This window comes from Ptychodera flava, chromosome 3 (assembly GCF_041260155.1).
Source record: "Ptychodera flava strain L36383 chromosome 3, AS_Pfla_20210202, whole genome shotgun sequence".
NCBI classification, from domain to species: domain Eukaryota; kingdom Metazoa; phylum Hemichordata; class Enteropneusta; family Ptychoderidae; genus Ptychodera; species Ptychodera flava.
Genome location: NC_091930.1, coordinates 37,924,943 through 37,931,457, shown reverse-complemented (window position 1 = coordinate 37,931,457; position 6,515 = coordinate 37,924,943). Strand labels below are relative to the sequence as shown.

General features: G+C 40.3%; 1 long non-coding RNA gene across 1 annotated transcript; it reads left to right on the top strand.

The window, feature by feature from the left end:
* Positions 1 to 328: 328 nt before the first annotated feature.
* LOC139126462 (uncharacterized) lies at positions 329 to 2,157 on the top strand. Its single transcript, XR_011550585.1, has 2 exons — positions 329 to 623; positions 1,486 to 2,157. It is a non-coding gene; the product is annotated as an uncharacterized lncRNA (long non-coding RNA).
* Positions 2,158 to 6,515: the final 4,358 nt, after the last annotated feature.

The window sequence follows — 6,515 nt, the reverse complement described above, 5'->3', positions numbered from 1 at the left end:
CATTCAAAGTGTGCGTTGCATCCAATTGTTTCTCTCTCACATATGTGTCGGCATTCAAAGTCTGCGGCGCAATCAATTGTTTCTCTCCGAGATATGTGTCCGCGTTCTGTGTCTGCGTCGCAGTGAAATGTTTCTCTCAGACATATGTGTTCGCATTCAACGTCTGCGTCGTTTCAATATTGTTTCTCAACAATGCTGACTCTAGGTGGCGTTTTCCGCGCATGCGTTCTACCCGCTTTTTCGGCAATACGGATGTGTGCGATATCTACACTGAGTAGTGATTGGCTAATCAAAATAGAATATGTATGAGGAAGGGTATATAAGGGAATACCCAGGTGTGCTGAGTGTGCCTTATCACAGCGTAGTGGGACAGACCGCTGAAATTATCACTGCCTCGCTCTCATCATAACTTCAGTATGGCATCTGGTAATCCGTCAACGAAAGTTGTTACAGCGTTACAGACGCCTATTATAACGACGTCAACAGTGACCAGAATGTCGACTACCAGAGTGGCCACGCCCGTAGTGACAATAGCGGTGTCTACAGTCCCAACTTCAAGCACCCCGATAATGTCGGTTTCTACGTCGGGTTCGACTGCTAATGTTCAACATAAGGCAAATGTGGTAAGTATTATTAGTAAAAGTTTGTAAAGTTCTTTTCCTTTGCGTTTTTCTCAGACTGGTGGTATTTATCGGTATTGGGATTTCCAGGAAGAGGCAACATGATATTACACGGTTCTACGGTTCGCATGGTGATTATTAGCAACGTTCGTCCCCATGTAATGGTATATGAGAGGTTGGGTTGACGAGAGTTTTGTGTTTATGTGCAAGAGAGAAGTTGGATAGACGATGATATTGTTGCACGAAGTTCGTCCCCTGATGTACATGAATGGATTGTGGACAGGGTAGATGGTATAGTTCGTCCCCAAGTGTAGATAAAAGAAAGTTTGGGTTTGACGAAAGTTGCTTGTTCATAGAGTTCGTCCCCATGTATATAACTGGAGTTTGGGTTGACGAGATTTTGGGGTAGACGATGATAATGTATAATGCAAAGTTCGTCCCCGAGTTACAAGAGTGTATGGTGAACCGGGTGGACGGTATGTAGTTCGTCCCCGAGTGCAGGTAGTTTGCCCCAAGGGAGACGGTCCGCCGGTTGATATGTATTGGAATGAAATGTTACATCAAATTACGAAGTGTTGTGAGGTGTCTGGCTGAAATATCATTCTGATAGAGCAAACCAGAATATTTCTAAGTAGAAAGTTTATTGGACTGTGGACAAGGAAGTCCTAAATTTTCAGAAAAGACGAGGATTGACGTGGCAGGTTATTTGCTGGAAGAGAATATGCGTGACATGTGGTTTAGGAATGCTAATGAGATGATGGGGTGGTTGGATAAAATCAACAGGTGACCGTGGCTTTGGGGTTAGCCAATTGAATATTCCTGTAGAGCTGAATGCGATGGTGATGTGTGTTTTTTCTGTGTGCAGGTGAGACAAGTTGGGGTAGGTGTTATACCGACACATACCGAAACTTCAAGCCGGGTGGCAACAGAGAGATTTGAAAGAGAATTGATGGAGTTAAGGATGTATGCGGAAAGAGATGCTGCTATATTTAACTCCGAGGAAGCGCTCGCCCGTTTGCAAATGGTGGCGGATACGGCATTTGATATTAAACACCCAGATTATCAGAAGTATGTGGCCATGATGCGTGCCTTGAGGAAAGAAAGGGATTCGACTGCGCTCCCACAGATGCTCCTTGCGTTAGTTGGTTCAGGGGAACATGCGGAAATAATGGAAAAGATTGCGAAAGTAAAGAAAGCAATGGGGAGTGGCACACGGTTGCCAGAGCAACGAAAGTCTCGGAATAGATTAAGATGCTGGAGATGTTCTAGGCTTGGTCACATTGCCCGAAACTGTTATGTGAGAGAAGATAGATATGATAGACGGAGAAGAGACAGAAAGTAGAAATTCAGATGATGGACTGAGATAATTGATAGCGATTCGTTTCTATTTCTTTCTACATGTAGTTTATAGTGGTGAATTGGTGATTAAATATTTTCCTCAGCATGTAAAACTGCATGGTCATTGGTTTGTTGTGGGTTTTCCGTGGACATTTGGTGATAGAGTTTGCATGAGTGGAAAGGGAGACGGAAAGGTTAAGACGTGTGTAAAAGGTAAAGAAGTTTGTACGAGTTGAGTATGTCAAGGATTTGGGGGGGGGGAGGCGTGTCTGGGGGAAGGACACTGTATTCTTTATTACATTCCTTCCTGTTAACCAGGCGGGGTTTTCACCCCATGCCTGTTTATAAATTCTGAACTCTTTTTTTTTGCATATAACGTTTTCGATGGAAAATACATAAATTGTTTTGGTACGGGTAAAAGAGGGAAAGGCTTACATGGTACATGCCCTCTTTTGTTTTTGTAGGCATACATTCCCAACATACCTGAATGGGAGAGGTCAATACAGTTGGATCCAACAGTTGCTTATCATGAACACCTGTTACGGAGAGTAAAATATACTAGTTGGAATGGTTTTGAAGCTCCCACATCGGTGGTTCCGCATCCAGAATTGGTTGTTAAAAATGGACTGAACGTGTCAGTGAAGGATCTTCGATTTAGGAACCCTAATTTTTTCTTAGCTGGTGGAATCCATACCCAGAAGGAAGCGTGGTTTAGAATATTACGAGGCCAAGATAATGAAAGACAGGTTGGACATTGGATAGAACATGGTGTGTCAGTTTTTGATTTTATCGCACCATTTAAGGGCGAAATCTTTGGCACTCGGTATAATTGTAGTTTTCCACCAAGCATTTACTTGCCAAACAATCCCATTTGTCGAAGACATAGAGATTTTGTTTCCTCTACATTGCTTGATAGAGTAAAATCTGGAGCGCTTGAAATTTGGGGTGCGGTTGGCAAAGTACCACCACCTTATATTGTAATGCCGCTGACAATAGAACCCACCAAACCCAGACTTTGTCATGACCAGAGATATATCAATAATTGGATGAAAGATATGCCATTTAAGTTGGAGTTAATAACTAATTTGCTCGTTATTTGGGAAGCAATCACTACCAGACTAAGATAGATGATAAGCGTGGATATGACCACGTGTGTCTTTCGATTTCTAGTAGAGCGTTAATGGTAATACATTGGGGTGGGTTCTGGTATGTTCCGACAACCCTTCCATTCAGGTGGAAATGCTCGCCATTTATATATCAAACTATTGGTTTAGCGGCAATGCAAGAGGTCCGTAAATGGGGTGTACCATCTAATCTGTACATTGATGATAGACATGCTGGCCAAATAGTGATAAATAAGGAGTTGAGCAGTTTTCAAAAAGCAGAGGTAGCTTGTTTCATTCTGTGTTACGTTATGACAGAGTTAGGTTATACACTAGGTTGAGTAAGTGTTCGTTCCAACGGACACAGATTTTAGAGTATCTGGTTTTAGTCGGCTGCATTTATGAAAAAAAAAGACCTTACCCCAAAAAAATTGCTACAAAAGGTTTCTCACGGATTTTGATAGAGTCAAATGTGCTTAATAACATATTAAAAGTCTACCAAAATCTGACCACCGGAAACGCGTCATTTTCAAGATGGCGTCCAAGATGGCCGCCATATACTTAAAATGGCCATAACTATACCAAAAAAATTGCTACAAAAGGTTTCTCAACGGTTTTTGATAGAGTCAAATGTGCTTAATAACATAGTAAAAGTCTACCAAAATCTGACCACCGGAAACGCGTCATTTTCAAGATGGCGTCCAAGATGGCCGCCATATACTTAAAATGGCCATAACTACTTAAATATTAAACCTAGACTAGTGATGTCTGTGTCTACCACCATGTTTTAGTGGTTTAGGAATCCAACTATCATATCTAGATTATAGGCAAGTGGTCATAAGTCCCATAATTTGCATATTTGTACATGTATTAAAAATAATCACTGTCACATTCTTCGTCCAGAACATGTTGCTCATGTGGATTTTCACAATTTCCGAGTTAGGTAGTAAAGGGAAAGCATAAACTCCACACATCGTTCATATTTTGGGTGTTTGCGTTTTGTGTATGAAATTGTGTATAATATAGGTGTATGTCGTGTTTGGCTGTTTTAAGAAAAGTGTTGCTTAGCCATGGTGAGACGTATCCGTAATCTACGTGTCTTGATGTTACTCCACACTGGAGTGGAGAGACAAGTGTGACACTGCGATCCGTTGGCGCTGCATTTCGAAAACAGAGTTTTCTTCATCAGTCGCTTGAAATTCATTCTTGATTGGTGAGACGTGTTGAATGGTTGATTGTTTTTATTTGGTAGTATATTGTTCCACTTACATTTGGTGTTCAAGTAGGGAAGCTAGAATGTCTACTGGTTGGTCTTGTTGTGTTTGTGTAGGTTCGTGTGAACCTGAGTTCGAGCTGTCGTCGCTTTGTGAAGTCTGGCACTTATAAGTGTATTGCCTATATTCTGTTCCTTCTATATGCGATTATTGGTTGATTTTGGAACAGTTTTTTATTTAGTGTTTCGTCTTTTTCAAGTTCATTTCAGTTTTCTGTCAAGGCTTGCTTGATTTTTGTCATTTCGATGTTACGGGCTATATGTTGTTATGAAGACTACTGTACAAAATACATGATAGCTCTGCTAAAAATAATCTTTAAAAACAACACATTTGAATTAAACGATGAATTCTACCGGCAAATATGGGATGCTCTATGGGGTCTCCCTCGTCGCTGAAATAGCAGATATTACATTTCACGAGACAGAAATGAGAATAATACAGAAACACAAACAACAAATGCCGACCTGGCTGAGGTTCAGGGACGATGTTTTCCTGATTTTGATCGGAACACAACACGAACTCAATGAATTCATATCAAACATCAACAAAATGCATCCTATTTTCAATTTTCGTTTGAAAGCTCCTCTCAAGAAATCACATATTTAGACCTGACTATCTACAAAGGTCGTCGATACAACAAAACATTCCCAACACCAAGACACACTTAAAACCAACAGATACATTCCAGTTCTTACAAAGAAACTCATGCCATCCGGCAGCAACATTCAAAGGTCTGATCAAAGGTGAAACATTATGATACATCAGAACATGCAACAACGAAACCGATTTTACAGAGAAAGTCACACAAGTTAGTGAAAATTACAAGACCGACAATAAAAAATACCGCAATTATACGGTGTCCATCACATTTGATCTGAATTGGTACATACCAGTATGGGTACCAAAGATCAACAATAAATGTTGTTTCTATCAGTGCAGGAAAATTCCAAGTTGATGTTATGACAATGATTTCTGCACAGTACAGCCAGAAAAACAACAAGAAATATATAAACCAGAAAAACAAGAATGACAAAAGTAAATAACGTCTGAAACTTTAGGTACTGGAGGTCAACTTTAGCAACATGCATAGCAAAAACAGCTAGTCCCTCTTAGTTTGAGCAGGTCTGTTAATATGTAACAGTTCAAAAACAATGACAGGAAATGACTCAAGGTCAGTGGAGTAGCCTGTTTCAGTCACTGGCATGCCACCACTCCTACATATTTGCAGGATTTCCCTTTTTCTTACCTCATTTGCACATTTTTGACGTCCATTTGAAGAACGTCACGTCTCAGCCCCTGCATCTACACCTGTACACCAAATACTGAGATGATAGCTTTGGCGGTAAGGGAGCTTTTGCGTGTGACGGACATACATCCGCACTAACATACCCACATACATACATAGAGATACACAGACGCCACCGACTCACCATAAAAGCTGTTCTTGTTATTTATGTACATACCAAATATGAGCTAAAAATGAAATAGAACGCATTATCAGAGAAACAGATCATAAAAGCAGAAAAAAACAGCTTGAACAACAAAAAGAAAGAAAGAACGCCACCAACAATACAGTAGTCTTCATAACAACATATAGCCCGTAACATCGAAATGACAAAAATCAAGCAAGCCTTGACAGAAAACTGAAATGAACTTGAAAAAGACGAAACACTAAATAAAAAACTGTTCCAAAATCAACCAATAATCGCATATAGAAGGAACAGAAAATAGGCAATACACTTATAAGTGCCAGACTTCACAAAAGCGACGACAGCTCGAACTCAGGTTCACACGAACCTACACAAACACAACAAGACCAACCAGTAGACATTCTAGCTTCCCTACTTGAACACCAAATGTAAGTGGAACAATATACTACCAATAACAATATACTACCAATCAACCATTCAACACGTCTCACCAATCAAGAATGAATTTCAAGCGACTGATGAAGAAAACTCTGTTTTCGAAATGCAGCGCCAACGGATCGCAGTGTCACACTTGTCTCTCCACTCCAGTGTGGAGTACATCAAGACACGTAGATTACGGATACGTCTCACCATGGCTAAGCAACACTTTTCTTAAAACAGCCAAACATGACATACACCTATATTATACACAATTTCATACACAAAACGCAAACACCCAAAATATGAACGATGTGTGGAGTTTTAATTGCT